Source organism: Lissotriton helveticus, chromosome 8, assembly GCF_964261635.1.
Source record: "Lissotriton helveticus chromosome 8, aLisHel1.1, whole genome shotgun sequence".
Taxonomy (NCBI): domain Eukaryota; kingdom Metazoa; phylum Chordata; class Amphibia; order Caudata; family Salamandridae; genus Lissotriton; species Lissotriton helveticus.
In genome coordinates this window covers 532,117,525-532,142,332 of record NC_136069.1, presented here as the reverse complement: position 1 = coordinate 532,142,332, position 24,808 = coordinate 532,117,525, and positions in this window count along the sequence as shown.

Sequence of the window (24,808 nt, the reverse complement as noted above, 5' to 3'; positions counted from 1 at the left end):
GGTGTATCAGATTATCACATGGATGATGTCATCAGTGATGTAATTTGAGATGTCATCAGTGATTCCACTGAGCATGTCATGAATGATGTAATATGTGACATCCTCAGCAGCACATTGCAGGGTCACGAGTTATAGTTATCTCAACTAACTATAACGGCCGAATTTCTCTGGTTTTGTATGAGTGAAATGTCCAACTAACTATAACGTTCGTGAAACCTGTGGGTTTTTTCAGTGAATTTGTAAGGTTTTTTAAATGCAAATTTCCAACTATAACGTCCCTGAAACCTATGGTTTTTTCAGTGAATTTCAACGTTTTTTAAATGCTAATTTTTAACTATAACGTCCCTGAAACCTAGGATACACTTTGGGTTGGGGTACCCCAGTGATTGCATGACCTCCCCTGTAAGGCCCTAGTACATAATAGGGCAGATGGATTAAAACTACCTCTGAGTCAGAGGTGCAGAAAGAGGTAATAGAAGTTCAGAAACAAGCAACAGAGGTGCTGAAAGAGACAAGAGAGGTGCAGAAAGAAGCAAGTGAAGTGCAGAAAGACTCAACAGAGGTGCAGAAAGATGCAAAAGAGGTGCAGAAACAAGCAAGAGAAGTGCAGAAAGAGGCAAGAGAATTGCTGAAAGAAGCAAACGAGGTACAAGAAAGAGGCAAAAGGGATGCAGAAAGAGGTAGGAGATGTGCACAAAGAGGCAAGAGGGGTACAGAAAGAGGCAGGAGAAGTACAGAAAGAAGGAAGAGAAGCACAGAAAGAAGCAACAGAGGTGCTAAAAGAGGCACAAACTGTGGATAAAGAGGCAAGAGAAGTGCAGAAGAAAGCAACAGAGGTACAGAAAGAGGCAAGGGAGGTGCAGAAAAAGGTAAGAGGGGTATAGAAAGAGCCAACAGAGGTATAGAAAGACACAAGAGAAGTGAAGAAACAAGCAAGAGAAGTGCAGAAAGAGGCAAGGGAATTGCTGAAAGAAGGAACAGAGGTGTAGAAAGAAGCAAGGGAAGAACAGAAAGAAGCAAGTGAGGTGCAGAAAGAAGCAAGAGCAGTGCAGAAAGAACCAACAGAGATGCATAAAGAGGCAAGAGGGGTGCAGAAAAAGGTAGGAGAGGTGCACAAAGAGGCAAGAGAGGTACAGAAAGAGACAAAATGGGTATAGAAAGAAGCAAGAGAAGTGCAGAAAGAGGCAAGTGAGATGCAGAAAGAAGCAAGAGCAGTGCAGAAAACCCAACAGAGGTGCACAAAGAAGCTAGAGAAGTACAGGAAGAACCAACAGAGGTGCAAAAAGAGGCAAGAGGGGTGGAGAAAGAGGTAGGAGAGGTGCAGAAACAGGCAGGAAAGGTACAGAAAGAGGGAAAAGAGGTCAGAAAGAGGCAAGAGAGGTGCAGAAAAAGGTAAGAGGGGTACATAAAGAGCCAACAGAGGTATAGAAAGACACAATGACAACTACCCCTCCTATTACCTCCAATAAGTCCCACACAGTTGGATTGCTAAGTTATCATATCAGGCCACGCCCCCTTTCTCCACCACTCTGCAAACGCACTCCCTGGCGCACTCTTGGATGGAGATTAAAGTCCCCTTCGCTGCTGGGGGTCGTTAGGGGCCAACTAGTCTGCCTGATACCTCCAGTATGCCCCAGATAGTGGGATTACTGATAGGTGGACACAGGCTGCCCCCTTTGTCCACCACTCTGCAAACACGCCTCCTGGCACACTCTTGTTTGGGGGATGAAGTCCCCTTTCCTCCAGGGGGTCCCTGGAGGCCAACTAGCCCTCCTGTTACCTCCAGTAAGCCTCATACAGCTGGTTTGCTGAGAGTGGTCTGAGGCCACACACCCTTTTTACACCACTCTGCAAACATACCTTCTGGCACACTGCTGCTCGGGGGATGAAGTCCACTTTTGTCCTGAGGTCCTCAGGGCACAAGAGGACCTCATCGCCCCACCAGCAGTGCGCTGTATGTATGTATTTTATCTGAATTTTTTAATCCAACCCTCTGGTGTATACGAAAAATGCAGACGCATTTCAACTTTTCTGGCATTTAGCCAAAATGTGTCTGCAAGGTGTTGTAGAACTGCAATTAATAAGAACGCTTGATGCACGAGGATGGTGTAATAAACCTTACCTGAAGCATACCTGAGCTGTGTCAGACCCGTTTTAATTTTGAAAGCGGGAGTGGGAGTTGATGTTTTACCAGGTGGTTGGCTCTGGAAACTGACACTCCTCTCGGTCTGGAGCACCGCAGCTTGCCGGCAACCTTGGGAGAGTGTATGCAGCTACGTACCGTAGAGCACCCCAGGCAGCGACATATACAATGTTGCAAAGGGGCGAGAGCGGCAGATTTACTGCTGAACGGGTCGCTTCTGTGTGCGCAAAACCACCATTGAGCCTGCTGTGGCAGTGAAAATGCAATCTCTCAGCTGATGGAAGTCAGGGCATTATTGTGTGCATGAGACAAAGTTATTTAAGCAAACTTGCTGATTTGGACTGTCTTCACCCATACATCATGAGGCACAATTTGCGGTACTTTCAGGAACATTGGAATCATGCGAATCAGTGGGGACAGTATTGACAGCCGATTGAGTACCAACTTGAATCTGCAGTCCTCTCTCGCTGATTGTATAGTAACCTCCAATGGGAATCAACAAGTGAGTATTTCAAATCCCTGGTAAGGTGAACTCTTCTACATGACGCTCGTATTGAGGAAAGCATTTAGCCAAAACGTGTCTGCCAGGTGTTGTCAATCAATCAATCATGTGTTTGTTCAGCGTGACTTCTCATCCGTGAGGGTCTAAATGCGCTATGGGGAGGGGAGGTGCAGGTTCCAGTCCATCAAGGTGGGGGTCTGTCAAAAGAGCCAAGTTCTTAGGTTTCTCATGAAAATGGGGAGTGATGTCTGTCTGAGGTGGAGCGGTAAGGCGAGAAGGAGCGGCCTCCCGATCTGGTAATCTGGTGTGTGGAACCATGGCGTAGGAGAGCTGGGCTGATTGTAGGGATCTTTGGGGTGTGTGGAAGTTGAGTCAGCTGTTGAGGTATGCTGGTCCGGTGTTGTGGAGTGCCTTGAGTGTGTGGGTGAGGATCTTTAAGGTGATTCTATCCTCGATGGGGAGCCAGTGGAGTTTGCATAGGTGCTGGGAGATGTGGCAGTATCTTGGTAGGTTGAGGACTAGTCTTGCGGCGGCGTTATGGATATTTTGTAGCTTGCGGATGAGGTTTTTGTTTATTCCGGCGCAGAGTGCATTGCCCTAGTCGAGTCTATTGATGGTGAGGGTGTGGGTGACCGTTTTTCTGTGCTCGAGGGGGATCCATTTGAAGGTCTTCTGTAGGAGACGGAGGGTGTGGAAGCAGGAGGATATGCCGGCGTTGATCTGGTGGCCCATTTTGAGCTTGGAGTCTAGTTTGATTCCATGGTTGCATGCGTTGTCCGTGGGGAGGATGGGCTTCCGAGGGTGGGAGGCCACCTGGTGTCGTTTCAGGTGTTGGTGTGTGGGCCCATGATGAATACTTCTGTTTTGTCGGTGTTGAGTTGTAGGCAGCTGCTTTTCATCCATTTGGCAACAGCTTTCATGCCTTCTTGGAAGTTGTGTTTGGCTGCATTGGCCTCGTTGGATAGGGAGAGGATGAGTTGGGTGTCTTCTGCGTATGAAACGTTGTTGAGTTCGTAGGTTCTGACGATGGGGGCGAGCGACACCTTGCAGATGTTGAAGAGCGTTGGGCTGAGGGAGGACCCCTGGGGGACTCCGCAGGTGGTTGGTGTAGGATCCGAGAGGAAAGGGGGAGTCTGACCCGCTGCGTCCTGCCGGAGAGGAAAGAGTGGATCCAGTCGTGGGCTTTGTCCCTGATACCTGCATCGTAGAGTCTGCGTATTAGGGTTAGGTGGGATCCCGTGTCGAAGGCCGCTGAGAGGTCGAGGAGGATGAGGGCTACTGTTTCTCCTTTGTCCAGTAGGGAGCGGAAGTCGTCTGTTGTGGTGAGGAGGGCGGTTTCTGTGCTGTTTTTTTTCTGAAGCCAGATTGGGATGGGTCGAGGATGTTGTGTTCTTTGATGAAGGTGGCGAGTTGGCTGTTGATGGCTTTCTCGATGACTTTCACTGGGACCAGGAGCAGGGAGATGGGTCCATAGTTTTTGAGGTCGGTGGGGTCCGCCAAGGGCTTCTTTAGGAGGGGGCTGATCTCGGCGTGTTTCCAGTTGTCAGGGAAGGAGGCGTTCGCCAGGGATCGGTTAATGGTGTGGCGAAGCATGGGTGCAATGATGTTGGCGGCTCTGTTGAAGATGCGGTGGGGACAGGGGTACGTGGGGGCCCCAGAGTAGATTGATTTCATAGTTTTCACTGCGTCTTCGGCGGTGAAGGCTGTCCAGCTGTCAAGCATTGGCTTCAGGGTGTCGGGGTGGCTGGTGGGGGTTCAGTGTGTTGGCTGTCTTCGTCAAAGTTGTCGTAGATGTTCTTGATTTTGTGGTGGAAGAAGGTACTGAGTTTGTTCCAGAGGTCTTGTGAGGAAGGAATGTCAGTCGACTCTCTGGTGGGTTTGGTGAATTCCTTGATGATGTTGAAGATTTCTTTGCTGCTGTGTGCGTGAGTGGAGATTCTGTTTTCAATTGCAGTTTTCCTCGTGTTTCTGATGAGCTGATGGTGGGAGTTGGTGGCAGCTTTAAAGTTGTTGTAGGCTTCTGTGGATTTGGAGTTCCTCCAGGTCTTCTCGAGGCTACGGCAGGTGCACCTCGACTCTCGAAGTTCGTGGGTAAACCATCTGGTCTACTTGTCGTGTGTGTTGTTGTTCTTCTTGAAGGGGGCTATGGTGTTGGCGCTGTCGGTGATCCATCTGTGCAGAGTTCAGGCTGCGGTGTTGGTGTTGTCGTCTTCCGCGGTGGTCGGGTGGAGTTGCTGAGTGAGGAGGTGAGCTGGTCGCTAGTGATTTTGGTCCAGTTTCTTTGTGTGAGCTAGTGATGGTGTCTGTGGGTGGTGGATGTTCTGAAGGAGAAGTGGATGCATCGATGGTCTGTCCACGGGAGTTCGGTGGTGTGGCTGAAAGTGATGGAGTTTCCTGTTGTGAAAAGGGAGTCAAGGGTGTGTCCCATGTGGGTTCGGTCATGATCTGGCGGAGTCCATGATTGTTGTGGAGGTTGTCCAGAAGGGATGCGGTATTGGGGTCTAGTTGGTTGCCGAGTTGGAAGTCGAGGTCTCCCAGCAGGGTGTAGTCGGTGGATGCGATGGCATGTGGGGAGATGATGTCCGTGATGGAGTTGGTAAATGGTCTGCGGGTTCCAGGGGGTTGGTAGATGAGGGTTAACCGGAGGGTGGTAGTAGGGATGGCCAGTATCTTGAAGTGAAGGTGTTCCATCAGGTCTGTGGGCTTGTAGGGGAGTGTGCTCAGGCAAAGGGTGGATTTGTAGACGATGACGATTCCTCCTCCTGGGAGGGTGGGGTGGTCTTTCCTGGAGATCTTGTATCCTTGGTGATGGCGATGGAGATGCCCGGTCCCGAGGTGGTGTTGGTCCAAGTTTCGGTGAGGAATGCTATGTCCGGGGTGGTGCTGTCGAGGAGGTCCCAGATTTCAATGGCGTGTTTGTGGAGTGATCTGATGTTGAGGAGGATGCATTGCATGGTCCTTGGTTCGGGTGTGTTCTTGCGGGCGGGTTGTGCTGGGTCTGTGTTCCTGGCGGTGCTGTAGGTGTGCTGGCAGCAATGACAGCTGAAGGGTCTGTGGGTGTCAGCTCGTGATACTAGCTTGCAGTTGTTGTTGCGGCCTGGGGTGAGTGCGTCAAGTGCCGCTGGGTCATAGCATTGGCAGTGCGGAGGTCCAGGGTTCCTTGCACTGGTTGTGGTCGGGTCACGGATGGGCGCAGACGCGCTTGCCTTAGGCGCGCCCTCTGCATGTGTCCTCTGCACAACCACGCAGCGGCCTCCGTTTAAGTAGGGGGGAGGGGCTAACAGAAGGAAAAATGAGCAGGGAAAACAATGGATGGGCACAGTAAGAAGGGCACATGTGGGCAACGACGGCGAAAATAAACAAAAACTAAGGCACAAGGTACACAATGTGGGCAACAAGACAGAAAAACCAAGAAAGCAAAAAGAAATTAAGCAGAGACAGTCACTGGCACAGAGTGGTCTCGAACCCTACCAGGCTGGGGCTCGCGGACCAACACTCGGCGAAGCAGAGCACAGCGGAGCTGCTGGGGAGAAGAGCGGGCCTCAGACCGTAGGTCAGAGGTCTTGCTTGTGCTTCCCGCAACGGCCGTCATTTAAGTAGGGAGAGGGATGTGCAGCTGGGAGGCAAGAGCATGGGCGGGAACGGTGGGAAAAACAAGCAGGGAACACAACAGATGGGCACAGTAAGAAGGGCACAAGTGGGAAGCGACAGCGAAAATAAACAAAAACTAAGGCACAAGGCACAAGATACACAATGCTGTCAACAAGACAGAAAAACCGAGACAGCAAAAAGAAATTAAGGAAAGACAGTCACCGGCACAGAGCCGTCTCGAATCCTACCAGGGTGGGGCTCACGGACCGACACTCGGCGCAGCGAGCACAGCAGAGTTGCTGGTGAGAAGAGCGGGCCTCATATCGTGGGTCAGAGGTCTTGCAATTAATTAGACCCTTGCTGTGGCAAGATGGTGAAATAAATCTTACCTGAAGCGTACCTGAGCTGTGTCAGACCCGTTATCATTTTGAAAGCGGGAGTTGATGTTTTACCAGGCAGTCGGCGTTGGACACTAACACGCCTCTCGGTCTGGAGCACCGCGGCTTTCTGGCAACCTTGGGAGAGTGTATGCAGCTACTTACCATAGAGCCCCCCAGCAGCAACATATACAATGTTGCAAAGGGGAGAGAGCAGCAGATTTACTGCTGAATGGGTTGCTTCTGTGTGAGCAAAACCACCTTTAAGCCTGCTGCAGCGCTGAAAATGCAGTCTCTCAGCTGATGGAAGTCAGGGCATTATCGTGTGCGCGAGACAAAGTTATTTAACCAAGCTCGCTGATTTGGACTGTCTTCACCCATACATGGCTGGTCATGAGGCACAATTTGCGGTACTTTCAGGGATATTGGAATCATGGGAGTCAGAGGGGACAGTATTGACAGCTGATTGAGTACAAACTTGAATCTACAGTCCTCTCGCGTTGACTGCATAGTATCCTCCAATGGGAATCAACGAGTGAGTGTTTCAAATCCTTGGGAAGGTGAATTACATGACGCTGGCATTGAAGACTGCATTTAGCCAAAAGGCATCTACCAGGTGTTGTAGGACTGCAATTAATCAGAATGCTTGATGTCCCAAGATGGTGAAATAAAGCTTACATGAAGCGTACCTGAGCTATCAGACCTGTTTTAATTTTGAAAATGAGAGTGGGAGTTGATATATATATATATATATATATATATATATATATATATATATATATATATATATATATATATATATATATATATATATATATATATATATATATATATATATAAACTATAAAAACCAAAGTTTACAGGGACATTATATTTAGGCTCAAATTTCACTGGCACAAAACCAGTCAAATTCACCAGTTATAGTTAGCTGAGCCAACTATAACTTATGCCCCTGCAATGCACAGCTTCTGACCTCACATGGTCAGTGACATTTCTGATGACATCTCAAATTACATCACTCATGACATCATCCAGTGATTGTGAGTGTTTTTTAAACGTTTCTGAGTGTTGAACATAAATACTATGGTATCACAAAAGTTACATTTGTGTATTACTAATGAGAGATACTATTTCCAACATATATTATATGAGTGGGTGTGTGACTATGTGTAGGAGTTGGTGTTTGAATGATTGGGTGCGTTGATGGATGTGTGAATGGTTGTATGGGTGAGGAAGTGGGTGTGTGAGTACCTGTATGGGTGAGCGGCTTTGTGGGTGGGTGAGTAGGTGTGTGAGTGGGTGTATGGGTGTCTGAGTGACAGTGAGTGACTATGAGTTAGTGACTGGGTGTGTAAGGGGCTGTATGGGTGAGTGAGTGGCTATTTGAGTGGGATTTGGTTAACTGAGTGGGTGTGGGAATGACTATATTGGAGAGTAACTCTATGAGTGACTGTATGGGTGAGTGAGTAGATGTGTGAGTGATTGTATGGATGTGTGAATGCATATGCAAGTAGTTGTATGGGTGTGTGAATGGCTCTGAGATGCTATATTGGTGAGTGACTTAGTGTGTGAGTAGCTGCATGGGTGAATGAGTGGGAGTGGGATTAACTGTATAGATGAGTGAGTGGCATTGTGAGTGAGTATATATGGGTAAATGAGTAGCTGTGTGTTTGTGAGCAAGTTGGTGTGTGAGTTACTGTGGGTGAGTAAGTGGGTGTGTGAGCGGTTCTATGGGTAGGTCAGTGGGTATATGAGTTGTGTGGGGGTGTGAATGGGTATGTGAGTGGTTCTGTGGATGATGTAATCAGTGATGTCATTTTAGATGTCACCAGTGTTGTCACTGATCATATCATGAGTGATGTAATATGTGAGGGCATAATCAGTGCATTGCAGGGGCATATGTTATAGTTAACTCACCCAACAATAGCTGCTGAATTTCACTGGTTTCATACGAGTAAAATTTGAGCCTAATGATAACGTCCCTGTAACCTTTGTTTTTTTCAGTGTATTTCTACATTTTTTAAATTATATTTCCTAACTATAATGTCCCTGAAACCCTAGTTTTCTCTGTGAATTTCGATTTCAAAAGATTTTATTAATTACTTTCAGAAAGCAAGCAATGTACAAAGAAAAAGGTGAGGGATAACGATGGCTTGTAGATAATCTGTGAATTTCTATGTTTTTTTAATGTTGTTCCTAGCTGGAATCTCCCAGTAACCTTTGGATTTTAAGTGAATTTCTAAGGTTTTACACTGTATTTCCAAACTGTAACCTGTGTGAGTGAGTGAGTTAATGAGTGTCTTAGTGGGTGTGTGAGATTGCATGAGTGTCTCAATGGGTGTGTGAGTGTCTCGGTGGGTCTAGTAATGGTTGATTATGCATCTCGCTGGATGTGTGCATGAGTGCATGAGAAGCTGAGTGTGTATGTGAGTAGATGCAAGTCTGAGTGTGTGTCTGAGTAGGTGCATGAGTGTCTGAGTGAGTGTCTCAGTGGGTTTGTGAGTGCATCAATGAATGTGTGAGTCAGTTTGTGGGTGAATGCATGAGTGTCTGATTGGGTCTGTGAGTGGGTGCATTCATCTCAGATTGGGTCTGTGAGTGTGTATGTGAGTCTCTAAGTGGGTCTGTGAGTGTCTGTGTCAGTGGCTGTATGGGTCTGTGAGTGGGTGCATGAGTGGCTGAGTAGGTCTGCGAGTGGGTGTATGTGTCTGAGTGGGTCTGTGAGTGTGTGTATGAGTGTCTGAATGGGGCTGTGTGAGTGTCTGTATGGGTCTGTGAGTGGGTGCATGATTTTCTGAGTGAGTGTCAGAGTTCATCTGTAATTTGGTGTGCTAGTGTCTCTGTGGGTCTGTGAGAGGATATATCAGTGTCTTAGTGGTTCTGTCAGTGGGTGTGTGAGTGCCTGAGTGTGTCAGTGGGTCTTAAAGTATCTATGTGTCAATAGCTGTGTGAATTACTCAGCCACAAAGGAACAGCACCTGTTCTTTTATCCAACAATATCTAACCAAGTTGTCCACTTTCTACTGGTTAATTATGAAGTGCTACCTCCTTGGGTAAATGTCCAGTACGTATTCCGCACTACTGCTGCCTAGTGGTGCACGAGTAAATGTCCACAGTGAAGTGTATGCAGTTTGACAATGTGATTGTTTCTTGTGCGTCTTCATCCAGAAATATGTGATATGTGAATTCTACTATGGGGAAGACAAGACTACAAAGAGGTAAGCCTCCACCAAACAAGGGACTTTCCTCTCTACTATATGTAGTAAGTGCTTCTTTGTTTGGTGGACATGTCTACATACTGTTCGGTATCAAGAACTCCTCACCAAAATTGTTAGGAAAGGGAGCACTTGTTAAGTTGTCCATCATCCTGAGAAAAGTCAGGAAGACCTTTGCATATTACTAAGGTGGACCCAGACAAACAGGCAAAGCTTCCAAGTGATTTGCACATTTACATACTAGTAGTCATTTAAAGGGAGAACCATGGACTCTCACCAGGAGAAGACAAGAAAGAACCCACTCGTCACAGTCACATACAGATTGCACTTCAATAGATCCATGATGTATTCACCTCTCTGAAGCATTTCAGAATGTTTTTTCAATACGGAATTTCGAGAAAACACACTTGCTTTGTGTTCACCAAGCCCAGGAGTTATGATCATTTGTGCTTTACAAAAGTTGAGCTTCAGCAGAGGCACCTGCTATTTTTATATTTTTAAGTGCTTACCATTAAGGTTTAAGTCCTGTGAAATGTGCAGTAAAGATAAAACAGCCTGCAGAAATGTAATGGGCGGGCAGTCAGACGGCCCACCTCCCTGGGTTGATTTCGACTCTGGGGATTCCATCCCCCGGGGCCCGGCCATGTTTCCCTTGGTGCCCGGGAACCTCCTCAGGGAACCCAGTGTGCATCTTGTTATGCTATGTTATATGGTTTCTTGTAACGCGCACTGCTAGGCAAGACTGTCCTGGCGCGGGGGGGGGGGATTCAGAATGCGAGAATAAATGAGAGCAGGAGGACTACACGGTTTGCCTGAATAGGTAAGTTTTTAGGTGCTTTTTGAAGAATGTTAGGTTAGTTGTGTGTCTGAGAGGGTCAGGCAGTTGGTTCCACATCTGAGCAGCTCTAACCACCAAGGAGTTTCCCCCCAGTCTAGCTCTCTTAAATCTGGGGGTAACCAAATGTCTCATGGTGGCAGAACGCAATTGGCGGGGTGGATGGTAAAAAGCAAATCTGTCCCTTAGATAGGACGGACAGCGACCATGTAATGCTTTAAAAGCAAGTGTCAGAATCTTAAAGCGAACTCTCAGCGTCACTGGAAGCCAGTGTAACTCTGAGAGCTGCTTGCGTACACTCAGACTCCTGGGGATGTTAAACAGGAGCCTTACTGTCGCGTTTTGAACCACTTGCAATTTGTGCAGCAGAAAGTCAGGTGCACCTATATAGAGAGCATTGGCATAGTCCAGACGACGCGAGAGTATAAGGGCTCTGGCTACTGTCTCCTTTGCCTCCTGGGGGAGAAGGGGAAAGAACTTCCTAAGAGTGGTAAGGGTTCCATAGCAGGTACCCGCCAGTCGCGTGATTTGATCTCGGAAACACAAATCGGCTCCAAACCAGATCCCTAGGTTTTTTGCGACTCCGCTGATCCCAGAGGGGCAGGGTAGTCCCCTCGTCCAAATGGACTCTTTAAAGGCCTCTGGAAAGTGGCCATACAGAAGGATCTCGGACTTGTCCTCATTACATTTGAGGCAGGCCCGGGCCATCCAGGCAAACACCGAGGACAGGCACTGCTGGGCTCTCTCTGTATCAAGGTTGCCCTTATCCCAAGTAAAGAGAAGTTGGGTGTCGTCGGCGTAAGCCATTGTTTTCGCACCTAAGCTCTCCGCGAGATAGACAAGTGGCGTCAAATACACGTTAAAAAGAAGGGGGCTCAAAGTCGACCCCTGTGGAACCCCTGTGTCTACCCTGCTGTTCGAAGAATGATAAGGGGGGAGCCAGATTTGTTGGTATCGGTCCGTAAGAAAGGATTCTACCCAATTGAGGGCCGCGCCCGTGATGCCAATGTCCTCCAACCTCGAGAGGAGCTGGACGTGTGGAACCGTGTCGAACGCGGCAGAGAGGTCCAATAAAATTAGAGCCGCTCTGCCGCCTCCGTCCAGACACTCCCTAATGGCCTCGTGACCTCCACGAGCGCGGTCTCCGTGCTGAATGAGGTGCGGAACCCGGATTGGGCCGGGTGTAAGGCCCCCGTAGATTCCACAAACCTTTCCAGCTGACGGAACACCACCTTCTCGCAGACCTTGGCTAGGGCCGGGAGGAGGGAGATGGGCCTGTAGTTTGAGGTAATCAGAGGATCCGCTGAGGGTTTTTTTATCAGTGGAAGGAGTTTTGCTTGCTTCCACTGGGGAGGTACTGTACCGGCTTGAAGAGACCTATTAACCAAATCCATTACAGTAGAAGCAATAACCCCTGCCACACCACTCAGAACTCTCGCAGGGCAGGGATCTGCCGGAGACCCGGATTTCAGCGCTTTGAGAATGGCCAAAACGTCCAACTCCTCGACCTTTTTAAAGGAACACAACGTGCCCTTCGGCTTTAAACCATTAGTTGGAATAAAAGGTCGAGGAGAGTCGTCTTGGTTACAGGCATCCTGAAATGATATAACGTGATCAGAGATGGTAGGTTTAAGGCTCTCTTGAATTTTTCTTATTTTGTCTGTGAAGTAAGTGGATAGCTCCTCACACCAGGCCTCGGAAATAGGGGCCGTCTGAGTTTCTGCCACTGGGGACGTAAAGCTTTTAACAATAGAGAAAATTTCTCTGCTATTGTTTTTGGCTTTTTGAATCCGATCAGCGTAGTAGTCTCCCTTAGCCTTCTTAATAGCAGCATAATAGGTCTTTTGTGCTGCTCGAAGTTCCGACTTGGCCAGTGGACAGTACTCCCGCCTCCAAATTCTTTCTTTCTCTTTACAGCCTATTTTTAATATTTTAAGATGTTCTGTATACCACGGGGAAGGGGGAGAGGCTCTAGACTGTTTTGTAGCAATAGGCTGAGGTAGTAGTTTAACCGAGGACCTGATCCATGACGAAAAATTCTCCACCATTTCTTCCAGATTTTCTGCCCTGTCCGGAAGAGAATGGGATAGAGATGTTGTTAAGGCTGGAATGCTGATTTTCTGGGGAAAGGGGACCCGCTGCTCTTTGCCTAGCGCACGAGCTCTATTCATTTCCCAGGAGAAACCTACCAAGAAATGGTCCGACCACATAACTGGGCAAGGAATATCTGATGTAATACTGAAGTTGGTATAGACCAGATCGAGGCAATGTCCTCCGAGATGAGTGGTAACATGATCCTGTGTCCTAAGATGCGCTAGGGCGCATAATTCGTCCAGGTCTCTGACCCCCAGGGCTGTGGGGACATCCATATGTATATTAAAGTCCCCCAGAAGTAAGAATCTGGGGAACCTCAGTGCTCTCTGGGCTACCAGCTCCTCCAGTGATTTAAAAAAGGAGCCAAGTGGACCCGGGGGGCGATAGATCAGTAGCCCACCTAGGGTGAACTGCGGAGAGAGAGCAATTGAAAATTCTAATGCTTCCCCATCCTCCATGCCCCCTGAGCATTCCTTTATTAGAGACCATTTGTCCCTATAGATTATCGCTAATTCCCCCCCTCTGCCCAAACTACGATCTAGCCTTGCTATCTTAAAACCCCTGGGTATAGCCAGCTCAATCGTAGGAGCACAGAAAGTGTGCAGCCAAGTCTCTGTGACAAATAGGAGGTCAAGTGAATTATCAATTATCAGTTCACGGACCTCCTCTGTATGCTTGACTAGAGAGCGTGCATTAATAAGGGCAGCACGAATTCTAGAAACAGTATCATCTTTAACCAGCTGAATAGGGGTAGAATGAAATGATCTGAATTGGAAATGACATAAAGGGCAAACCCTGTCCAAGGAGTGTTGGACTTCCCATGATGAACCATGGGCGCACGGATTTTTATTAAGGGAGAGGAGTAGATTTCTACTATATGTGGTAGGGGGGTTAAAAAGGGGGGGTCCTAAACGAACAGCCCCTCTGGCCCTGGGCGCTGCCGGGGCGCAGACGGGCGCAGACGGGCTTACCTTTGGCGCACCTTCGGCGCGCCATCGTCGCGCCCGCTGCGCCCGTCCGCTGCGCTCCCGGAAACACATATGCTTTTTATGCCCTGCCTCCCCAACAGCGCTAGACCACTAACTCCGGCCAGGCTTCAGGGACAACACAGCCCAAGATGGCGCCTCGCCCTCCACTCAAACAGCACTGTCAGCTGCGGTGGAACGGGGCGAGGGAGGCCGCAGGAGGAGCAAAATGTGCAAAGAAGCAGTAAGAAAATGCGAGTATTAAAAATCAGTGCTCAAACATGAAAAGTGACAATTTTTAAAATGGGTTAGGCGCCAGCATTTAAATCGTGCCTGCGCACACTGAGTGGTCTGACAAGCTAATCATTGTAGCTAGCGAGCTCTTAGATAGAGAATCAGCTCACACAACACAGAATCCCTCCAGCAAACGTCAGGTGCTGCCACCGACCTGAGCGTTCACAGTGAGCCCTGCGCTGCTTGTCTTTTTATGCCCTGCCTCCCCAACAGCGCTAGACCGCTAACTCCGGCCAGGCTTCAGGGACAACACAGCCCAAGATGGCGCCTCGCCCTCCACTCAAACAGCACTGTCAGCTGCGGTGGAACGGGGCGAGGGAGGCCGCAGGAGGAGCAAAATGTGCAAAGAAGCAGTAAGAAAATGCGAGTATTAAAAATCAGTGCTCAAACATGAAAAGTGACAATTTTTAAAATGGGTTAGGCGCCAGCATTTAAATCGTGCCTGCGCACACTGAGTGGTCTGACAAGCTAATCGTTGTAGCTAGCGAGCTCTTAGATGGAGAATCAGCTCACACAACACAGAATCCCTCCAGCAAACGTCAGGCGCTGCCACCGACCTGAGCGTTCACAGTGAGCCCTGCGCTGCTTGTCTTTTTATGCCCTGCCTCCCCAACAGCGCTAGACCGCTAACTCCGGCCAGGCTTCAGGGACAACACAGCCCAAGATGGCGCCTCGCCCTCCACTCAAACAGCACTGTCAGCTGCGGTGGAACGGGGCGAGGGAGGCCGCAGGAGGAGCAAAATGTGCAAAGAAGCAGTAAGAAAATGCGAGTATTAAAAATCAGTGCTCAAACATGAAAAGTGACAATTTTTTAAATGGGTTAGGCGCCAGCATTTAAATCGTGCCTGCGCACACTGAGTGGTCTGACAAGCTAATCGTTGTAGCTAGCGAGCTCTTAGATGGAGAATCAGCTCACACAACACAGAATCCCTCCAGCAAACGTCAGGCGCTGCCACCGACCTGAGCGTTCACAGTGAGCCCTGCGCTGCTTGTCTTTTTATGCCCTGCCTCCCCAACAGCGCTAGACCGCTAACTCCGGCCAGGCTTCAGGGACAACACAGCCCAAGATGGCGCCTCGTCCTCCACTCAAACAGCACTGTCAGCTGCGGTGGAACGGGGCGAGGGAGGCCGCAGGAGGAGCAAAATGTGCAAAGAAGCAGTAAGAAAATGCGAGTATTAAAAATCAGTGCTCAAACATGAAAAGTGACAATTTTTAAAATGGGTTAGGCGCCAGCATTTAAATCGTGCCTGCGCACACTGAGTGGTCTGACAGGCTAATCGTTGTAGCTAGCGAGCTCTTAGATGGAGAATCAGCTCACACAACACAGAATCCCTCCAGCAAACGTCAGGCGCTGCCACCGACCTGAGCGTTCACAGTGAGCCCTGCGCTGCTTGTCTTTTTATGCCCTGCCTCCCCAACAGTGCTAGACCGCTAACTCCGGCCAGGCTTCAGGGACAACACAGCCCAAGATGGCGCCTCGCCCTCCACTCAAACAGCACTGTCAGCTGGGGACTGCGGGGGGAGCCTAAAGGCCCCCGAGGTCCCAGCCAGCTCCCTGCCTCCTGCTGAAGCCAACATTGCAATTGCACACGAGGAGCTGCTAGAAATGCAGCTTCCTATGTCAAGAGCAATAGTTTCATCTCATTTCCTGCCCGCATATCTGTGGGCAGGGAAACATATAAAACCTCCGCTTCCAGCAAGCGGAGCACTTGCTGTAAGTGGAGTGTTTGCTTTTGCTTGGCGTAAGCAAAAACGAACAGCTATATCTCAACAGTGGGTACCCTGGGACTTAGCAGGAGATCGACCTGGGAAGTGGCGGTCCGTGCGGCACACCCCCTCTTTTACAAAAAGTAATTGCTCTAGAAAGATGGTGGTCCCCGAGGAGCCCCTGTTTAATTTTTATTGTAGCACACAGGAAGGGATGTTCCCCAGGGCGCGGGGGAGTCTGTGTGCCCCCCCCCCCCCCAGGTATTTCTTCATTTGACGCCCCAGGGAGTTGGTGGTCCCCGGGGCATTTACAAGTCCTTGGAGGGGGGCCTGTGCACCCCTCCATTTTTATATGAATATCAGCATGGCCCCGGAACATGGTCCCTCTGGGGGCTTCTTGAAAAACAAGCACAGGAGGCCTCATTTTTTAAAAAATTCATGGCAATATTCACAAATATTTTCACGAAAATCGCTGTGAAATAAAAAACAAAAATGCTTTTCTGCCCTGCTGAGGTTCCTTTGGGACTTCAAGGTTTCGGTGTCATGGTATTCCAACCCTGCCCTCTATTATTTTGTGTTTTGTTTTGTGGCTGCCAAAATGTCCTGGTTGAAGTGTTGAAAGCCATTCAGAACTCTGCAGATCGCTGCATGAGCTTAATATTGGCGAGGGCTTTGCACTCATAGATATACAATAAATCAAAAAAATTGCAGACCAAAACCCAGCTTTCTGTTAAATTTAGTGTAATTCCATCAAGCGGTTCAGGCTGCAGGCGTGTCTAAAAAGTCTATGGCAATTAACCTGGGAAATGCACTAAATGCCTTAATTCAATGTCGGTCGGAATTCCTTCTGCCCGACACCCGGTCGGCAGTCCCGATCGGCCCATTACAATGAAACCAAACACTGTTCGGTCGCATTGCACTTACTCAATGGGAGCTTGTGTTACACAAGCTCCCAGTGAGAAAAGGGAGATGCAGTTCATCCCTGCACCCCATGGCAGGCACCTCAAGGTGCCTGCCACGGTTGCAGGGATCAACAGGGGGGCACCATAGGTGCTCCCTTGGCCTCCAACTGGAGGGCGTGCACGCAAGGGGCCCTGGTGAGGGCCCCCAAAGTCAAGCTCCCACAGCCTTTCGGTGTCGGAAGGCCGACAGGGAAAGGTTGCCAAAACCTCACATTGTAATCTCAAGGGCGGAATGCCCTACCTTGTAATTACAGGCCAGATTCTGACTAGCCGACTTTCTCGCCAAACCCGTCGGAAGCCAGTCGGAATGACCAGCAGGTTTGGTTTACGTCCGGCTCCATCGTAATGAGGCGGTTGTAAAGTAAACCGACCTGACCATTACGATGCAGCCGCAAAGGTTCCAACCAAGGGTCGGAGCCTTTTACGGGCGCACTGTAATCGGCCCCCTTGTCTATAGGAACTAACTTAGGAAACACACTTTTTTTTAACCCCCTCCTTTTTCTTGGCTCCTGCTTGACAGATCGCTCCGAAAGTTTCCATGCACAACAAGACCTAACTTGATACTTATTTGGGGGACATTTTGTGAAGATTCGTAAAAGTGATAGGCACGTCAAAAAAGCTTTCCCTATGGAAACATGGTCCTAACTATAAATACATACTTGTGAGTGCCAGTAGGTAATATATATATATAAAACCCCCAGGGACTGTCAGCGTTTCCATAGAGAATGCTTTTTTTGTTTTGCTAATACTTTTGGTGCTGTCTGATGAAATTCCACAAAACTTTCCAAAATGTTTCCCTTTGTTGTGTAGTTTGTGCCCTAGAAGTTTGGATGTGATCTATCAAGCAGGGGCTGAGGAAAAAGGAGGGTCCAAAAATACAAAATCCCAATGCATTTTCCATAGAATGTTTTTGAGAAGCACTACCGCAAAAATTGCTGAACCGAATTAGACAAAACTTTATGAATTGGTGTAAATCTGTTCTGTAGTTTTGGATTTATGAAGCTCCAAAAATCTTTGTATGTCTGGACGGTTGTGGTCGAGGGACTCTTGTGCACCCAATTTTAAACAATAGAGCATTCTGATTGGCCCAGGGAGTTTTTTTTCCCTTGGACCATCTCAGTCCCGTGGAATCAGACTCCAGCGGGAGCCAGCGCTTTAATTGGCTGCTAGCAACATGAAGAAAAATTTTACTGGCAGCCATTACAGGATCGAGGAGGCATAGTCCCTTGTCCTGTAATGTTGTTTAAAAAACATAATATAAGGGGTGCATTGTAGGGATACCCTGCACCCTTAGGCCCTAAGGGGAGCCACAGAGTGACCCTCCAAGGGCCCAAAATAAAGAAATTGCACTTTCTCCTGCAATCCTGCAGGGCCCCCACGGCAAGCAAAAAAAAAGATAATTACAGCCTGCCTTTAAAAAAAAAAAAAACGCTTGGGGAGAGGGCTTGAGTAGGGCCTCCTCCCCAAGCCAGTTCCGACCCGGGAGAGCCAATCCCTTGGGACCAACTTTGTAAACAAATGGAGGGGGCATACAGCACCCATACCTCCAGAGGTCCGGGGGAGGGGGCTGCACGTACCCTCCTTCTTGAGCCATAAAAGGCCCTGGGGACCCCAATCCCTGATGCAGGCTCAATTAATCCGTCCTGGGGAGCCTACACACAGGACAGAATAATTTCCCTGCCTATTTGAGCTTGGGGAGGGGAGCAGTGTGCCCGCCTCCCCCAAAATAAATGTTTTTGGCCCCAAGGTATGAGGTCCCTGGGGCCAATAGGGGCTTGGGGAGTGGCATTACATTCCCCTCCCCTAGCAGAGAGCTGACTGCTTGCAAGAGTTTGACGCAGGGTCTGGCTGCACGCTAGGCCCTGTGATCAACAACATGCTGCCCATGGCCTATGGTTATAATATTACTTAACACTAAAAATACCTATTGAAAGTCACTGGGAATAACCCAATGGTTAAAGTGATGTTATAGTTAGGAATTGTAAATATATCTTAATTTACATTTAGTTAGGTGTGTTAATAAGATCTGATTTCAATTTGTTTCAAACATTAGAAATTCAATGAAAAAACAAAGCTTAAAGTGACATTATAGTTAGGTGAAAAGGTCAGTGCCAATGTAACGTTTGAACTCAAAGGACAACAGAATTGCACCAGTTATACTTAGCAAAGCTATCTATATCTTGTGCCCCGCCATGCACTGCTTATGACCTCACATATTACATTGCTCATGACATGTTCTATGACATCATTTATGACATCACCTATGTCGTCTCAAATGACATCATTGATGGCATCATTGATTACATAATCCAATGAGTGTGTTAGTTTGTTTTATACTTTGCATCGTGACAGATAAGAATCATCTTAGTTCTCGACCCAATATTGTACGACCTCTTTGCTGCTAATGGGTGTAAGTGTTTATAATATGTATATGTTTATGCTCATAATGGGGTACAGGTGTGTAGAGGTATTTTTTTCAATTTTATTAAAATGTTTATAACAACAGATAAGTACATTGGTTGCAGTTCAATAATCATCAGGGTAAGCATGACAGTACATACAGTTGACAGAGGAAAGGGCAATCAGTTGTACATGTAATAAAATAAAAGAAGGCAGATCATCAGGGTGGAAGCATATTGGACCATTTACCCCACACTTTACTGAATAAGTCAGGGCTCCCCCAGGCTTCGAATAGGGCCTCCTTCTGGATCCCACACCAGTCCACTCCTCTCCTCCAACCTTTTATACTAGGCGCCTCAGCCTGGGACCAGTGCGCCGCTATATCTCTCTTGGCCACCGCCACAGCTGTCCCCAACAGGCGCTTGTCCACCCTAGAGCCATCCAAGCCATCAAACACCATCAACAACAAACGCAGCGGGTCATGGGGAACCTCCCATCCCAGGGCCTGCGTGAGCTCACGTTCCACCCCACCAAAACGGCGCCAAAACTGGACAGAACCAGATCATGTGATAAAAATCGGCAGGGACGGAGGCACACCATGTACATGCTGGAGGAGATTTCAACCGGGCCTGGAATAGACGTGTTGGGGTGAGATATGCCGCGTGTAGGTAATAAAGGGTGTGAAGAGATATTAAGCACGTTATGGATGTTTGTATACACGACTAACAATATGTGCAGGTAGCAGGTGATGACTCGCATACAAGATTTTTGGTTTTTAATAAAAAATTTGTAATAGTGCAATGACTGTATGTATTAAACACTACATAGAGCAAGGGGGCACACATTTTGTCAATATGTAACTGTTTTTTGCATTCTGGGACAATGTCATATTGTTCTTCAGAAACAGTCTGAAAGAAACCCACAATCTCAATTGGGTAGCACCATGGAGGTCTGCTCAGTATTCTAATTTGCCAATAGTGTGTCTTCTGCTCCAAAGAAATCCCAGCCTTAATGTCAGGGATCAGATAATATTGCAAGTGATGCTCTCCCAAGGAAATAATAAATTACCCCACCTAAAATTTTGCAACTGCTTTTCAAGCACCAAAAGGAATGGCTTCAGAGATAGAGGGCATTGTTGATGGGTGCTGTGATGTAGACGAAACCATCCTAAGCAAATTCCCTTAACTTTGACCCAAGTTATTGTAGGACAATATTTTAAAAAGACACCGCAAATGAAAAGTAATAGACTTGGAATTTCTGTATTATCCATCTGAATAACAACCCAAAATGTTGCCAAATACTTTTTCTGAATCAAGAGTCTCAGTTGCTGATATGCTTTTGTTCTCTATTAGGTGGCAGAACAGTTTTTTACTCTGTCACTCAGCAGATGGCCACACATAAATACTTTCTGAGACTGATGAATTAGCTTGTGTATATTATCTGTAAGAATCTGTGTTCCCCCACATAGACACCACTCCTCTAGTCAGTCCACCCATTTACTACACAATCTGAGCCTATGTCCCACACAATTAGATTAGATCACTAAGTGAGACACCGTGGGGAGAGAGAAAGATCTTGGACACCGGAGGGTTTGTTGCCATCATCCTCCAAGAACTTAGCGCAGCCTTCGATACGGTGAACCACCGTACCCTGACACACCGGCTAAAAAAACTGGGAGTGACAGGAAGGGCCCTTTCCTGGCTGGAATCGTTCCTTGAAGGAAGATACTTCCAGTTGTTTGAAGGTAGCACCCATTCCCGACCACTACCTCTGCAGTGCGGGGTTCCCCAGGGCTCCTCCCTGAGCCCCACACTTTTTAACGTGAATAGGTCCCCATTGGCTGAGATAGTTGCACCTTTGGAATTCAGCTCATCAGCTATGCGGACGATACGCAGCTTGTTGTGGCACTGAACCAGGCAGAGCAGGCTCCCACAAACCCGAGCTCCTGTCTTAAAGAAGTCGCCAACTGGATGAGTTTGTCCCATCTTAAACTCAATGGCGACAAGACGGAGCTCATGTTGCTGGGTAACCAAGCAATCTTCAACCCACTTACCCTCTGGCCGTCGTGTATGGGACCCGCCTCAATCCCTAAAAAAGAAATAAAGAGCCTAGGGTTCTGGCTTGACCACTAGCTCACTTTTGGAGCCCAAGCCAGAAAAACAGCTGCCATTTGTTTCGGCCTGTTGAGGTCAACACACAAAATACTGCCCCTCCTACCTGAGAGCTAAAAAAAAAAACCTAATCTAAGCGCTCATTTTAGCGAGGTTGGATTATCCAAACACCCTTTATTTAGGAGCCCCCACCTCAGTTATCAACAAACTCCAGGTAGTCCAGAACTCGGCAGCAAGATACCTTACAGGCACAAACAATCGTTCCTCACCCAAACCGGCCCTAAAAACACTCCACTGGCTCCCGATGCAAGAGCGAATACACTTTAAAGCTCTGTGCATCGCACACAAAAATCTGCAGGGCAAAGGTCGTCCTATCCTTAACAACCTTATTAAACACTATAAAGCAACCAGAAGTCTACACTCTAATGTACTACATCTGGCCGAGGACCCCAGAATCAGGAAGTCCCGCACAGGAGGGCGCCTTTTGTCCTACAACGCATCCAAGCTCTGGAACACCCTGCCTCTTACCATCCGTCAGGAAACCAACCACCTCTCGTTCCGCAGACAACTGAAGACATGGCTTTTCCCATAAATTCCCAACTACTCCTTACCGCACGTCTGCAGCGCTGGGATGCCTCCGGGTAGCCATGCGCTATATTAGAGCATATTCTATTCTATTCTATTCTATTCTAATTGCTGTATGTAAGTAAATGCCCATTTTTGCATTGCCACACCCAATATTTGCTGAATTGCTGCTGTGTAATGCCCAGTGTATGTGCTCTTATCCCTTAAACATGTAGATATTGGCTATTCCTCAATTGGCACCTTTACCTTTCCTCTAAGGCCATAGTAGATGGTGCAGAAATACATCCATGGCATGGAAAGTTAAATGCCACCTGTGGACTGCAGCACTTAATTGTGCCATCCACTAGTGTGACAGGGAAAATAGGGCACTTAGCCTCGCATTATTGCCTGACTGCTGCAGTTGATACCTGCAGTCCAACCTGTCAATGTAATCCGTTTTGAGAGGATAAAACCTCCCTTATAAATAATAAGTCATCCCTATGTGGGTAATTTAATGCTAATTTGCCCCTACAGTGACAAGACCCCAAAAGCTATTTTTCATTGTGGAAGGCTCTGTCTGTCATAGGAGAAACCTAGAATACAGATTAAAATATTAATTCTGCTACCTCAGGTTCAGGGCCAGCTAGAAAAAAATGTTCATCCCCTATTTTAATATTTGTTGAAAGCCAAATTCATTGGTTGGATTTCTAATAAAAGTTTAGGAAAAATAACTTTTAGAAAGTTGCATTTTTCCTGCCTGAGGTTTCTGGAGCCTAATTTACATTATCTCTCTAGCTGCTGTCCAGCAAGTACTTGACCATAACAAGACGTGAAAACTGTTCCCAGAGTAGGGAGAATGGCCTGGATGTGGGGAGGGTTTTTTTTCTCACTGGCAGAAAAACCTGCTGGGGAGGTCCCAGGAACTAACTTCAAAGGGCCTGCCCAATCCCAAGTAAATGTCAGGTGACATATGGAGAGGCCACACCTTTGTCCCCCTAGTCAGGTTGACACCAACCCCAGGGGGGTAGAATTACCCCTAGAACTGATTTTGAGTGACCACAGATAAAGGACAGCTCATTAACCTGGCAAAATTCTCGGGTGGGCAGACAGGCTCTGCACAAGGAGAGAAGAGGCTTTCCATCTTGGAATGTGGGATTAAAGCACACTATGGGATTGTTCTCAGTAGCGAAAAAAGAACTCCTGCAAAAATGGGTAGTATTGCTCCTTGGAACTTTTACCCCACTGGTCAGGGTAGGAGGCAGCAGTCAACTAGGTGGTGCCATGCATAAATAAGGAACTCCAAGGCCCTCTCATCAGTACATTTTCTGGAGCTGTGGAAGAACAGAAGGAGTAATGCACCTGCTATTTGAGACCTGTCAGGGGCCTGTAACAGCTCCCACCTGTACCCAGGGCAAAGAATTGGCCTCCAACGGTCAGTTGGATTGATAAAGCTGCAGATACCTCTTGCAGAAAGCTGCAAGATGCCTTTTTCCTGACAAGTAGCAACTAGAAAAGATCAGGACCCTGCTGATGGCCTCTGATGCAGTGTGTCTTGACCCCGAAGTGCTATTCCTGAGGATCTGGTACCCTTGGTTATGTCTAACTTGACTTCTGGCAACTCTAAAATGTTGGGACTTAGAACATTTTTAACTTCTAAACCTCTGGAGGACAGGGACCAAACACCTAATCCATACGAATGGATATACTCTAAGAGTCACATAGGAATGGTAGAGAGTACAAAGGTCTCCTGCATATACTAGTGAATAGAGTTATCTCTATATACATGGGGAAGGGATATGAATGGATATACTCTAAGAGACACATAGGAAAGGTAGAGAGTACAAAGGTCTACTGCATATACTAGTGATTAGAGTTATCTCTATATACATAGGGAAGGGGTACGAATGGATATACTCTAAGAGTCACATAGGAATGGTAGAGAGTACAAAGGTCTACTGCATGTACTAGTGATTAGAGTTATCTCTATATACAGAGGGAAGGGAGACGAATGGATATACTCCAAGAGTCACATAGGAATGGTAGAGAGTACAAAGGTCTACTGCATATACTAGTGATTAGAGTTATCTCTATATACATAGGGAAGGGATACGAATGGATATACTCTAAGAGTCACATACGAGCGCTCTACAAATAAATTAATACTTTTTCCGAGAATCTTGATCAATATTCTTGTTCATTATATTTTAGAATAACATTTAGTACATGCCACTTTTAAATACATTTTGATTTCTTAATCATGTGTATTTTTATATTTCTGTTCAAGTGAATAGCACTTTGGTCTACTGTAGATTTTAAAAGCAAATGCCAGGAATGCTTTTACTTTTGTCAACTGTGAAAGCAGCGGGCTAAACACATTTAGTTTCACACTTTAAACTAAATACATTTGCACCTTTTCACATTTAAATGTTGTTAATTAACAATTAGATAAATGTATGTAAAGCAACCTGACTGCCTTTCTTTTATTTATTTTTCTTTCCCATTTCCAGTGGTTTTGTACATTAGATGCTGGGCTTTTTGCATTCAAATTAGTGGCTTTTTAGCAGCAGACAAGGCATGTCAATAATAATTATAAAGCTTTTAAACAAATGTGCTCTCTCAAAGGCATATCTTGTAGCATATCCTAACACAAGCCTCTAACTCCTACTGTGTCCCATTCACTAAGGTACATAAAAGGAGCGCAACCGGTGTAGTGATGCACCTTCTGAGCCCACCTTGGTTCTCCTTTAGTTTAGCAAATTAGCTGTTTTAGAATGCTTCTGCTACCACAGCCATGCATAACACTTTTGTTTTTGTGACATTATTTCAGAAATTCGTTGTCCATGTTGTTTTGTTATTCAATGACTCTTCTTCTTGGCAAAGTATATTGTGTCAGACCTGTACTAAAATAGTGGGATGCTGCATGTCAGCAGTAAGGTGCTTTGGCTGAGCTGTACCTGATCCAATACTGGAATAATAGGGTGTGCTGCAAGTCAGAATTCCGGTGCTTTGGAAGTGCTCTGTATTCCACTACTGTTTGACATTTTTTT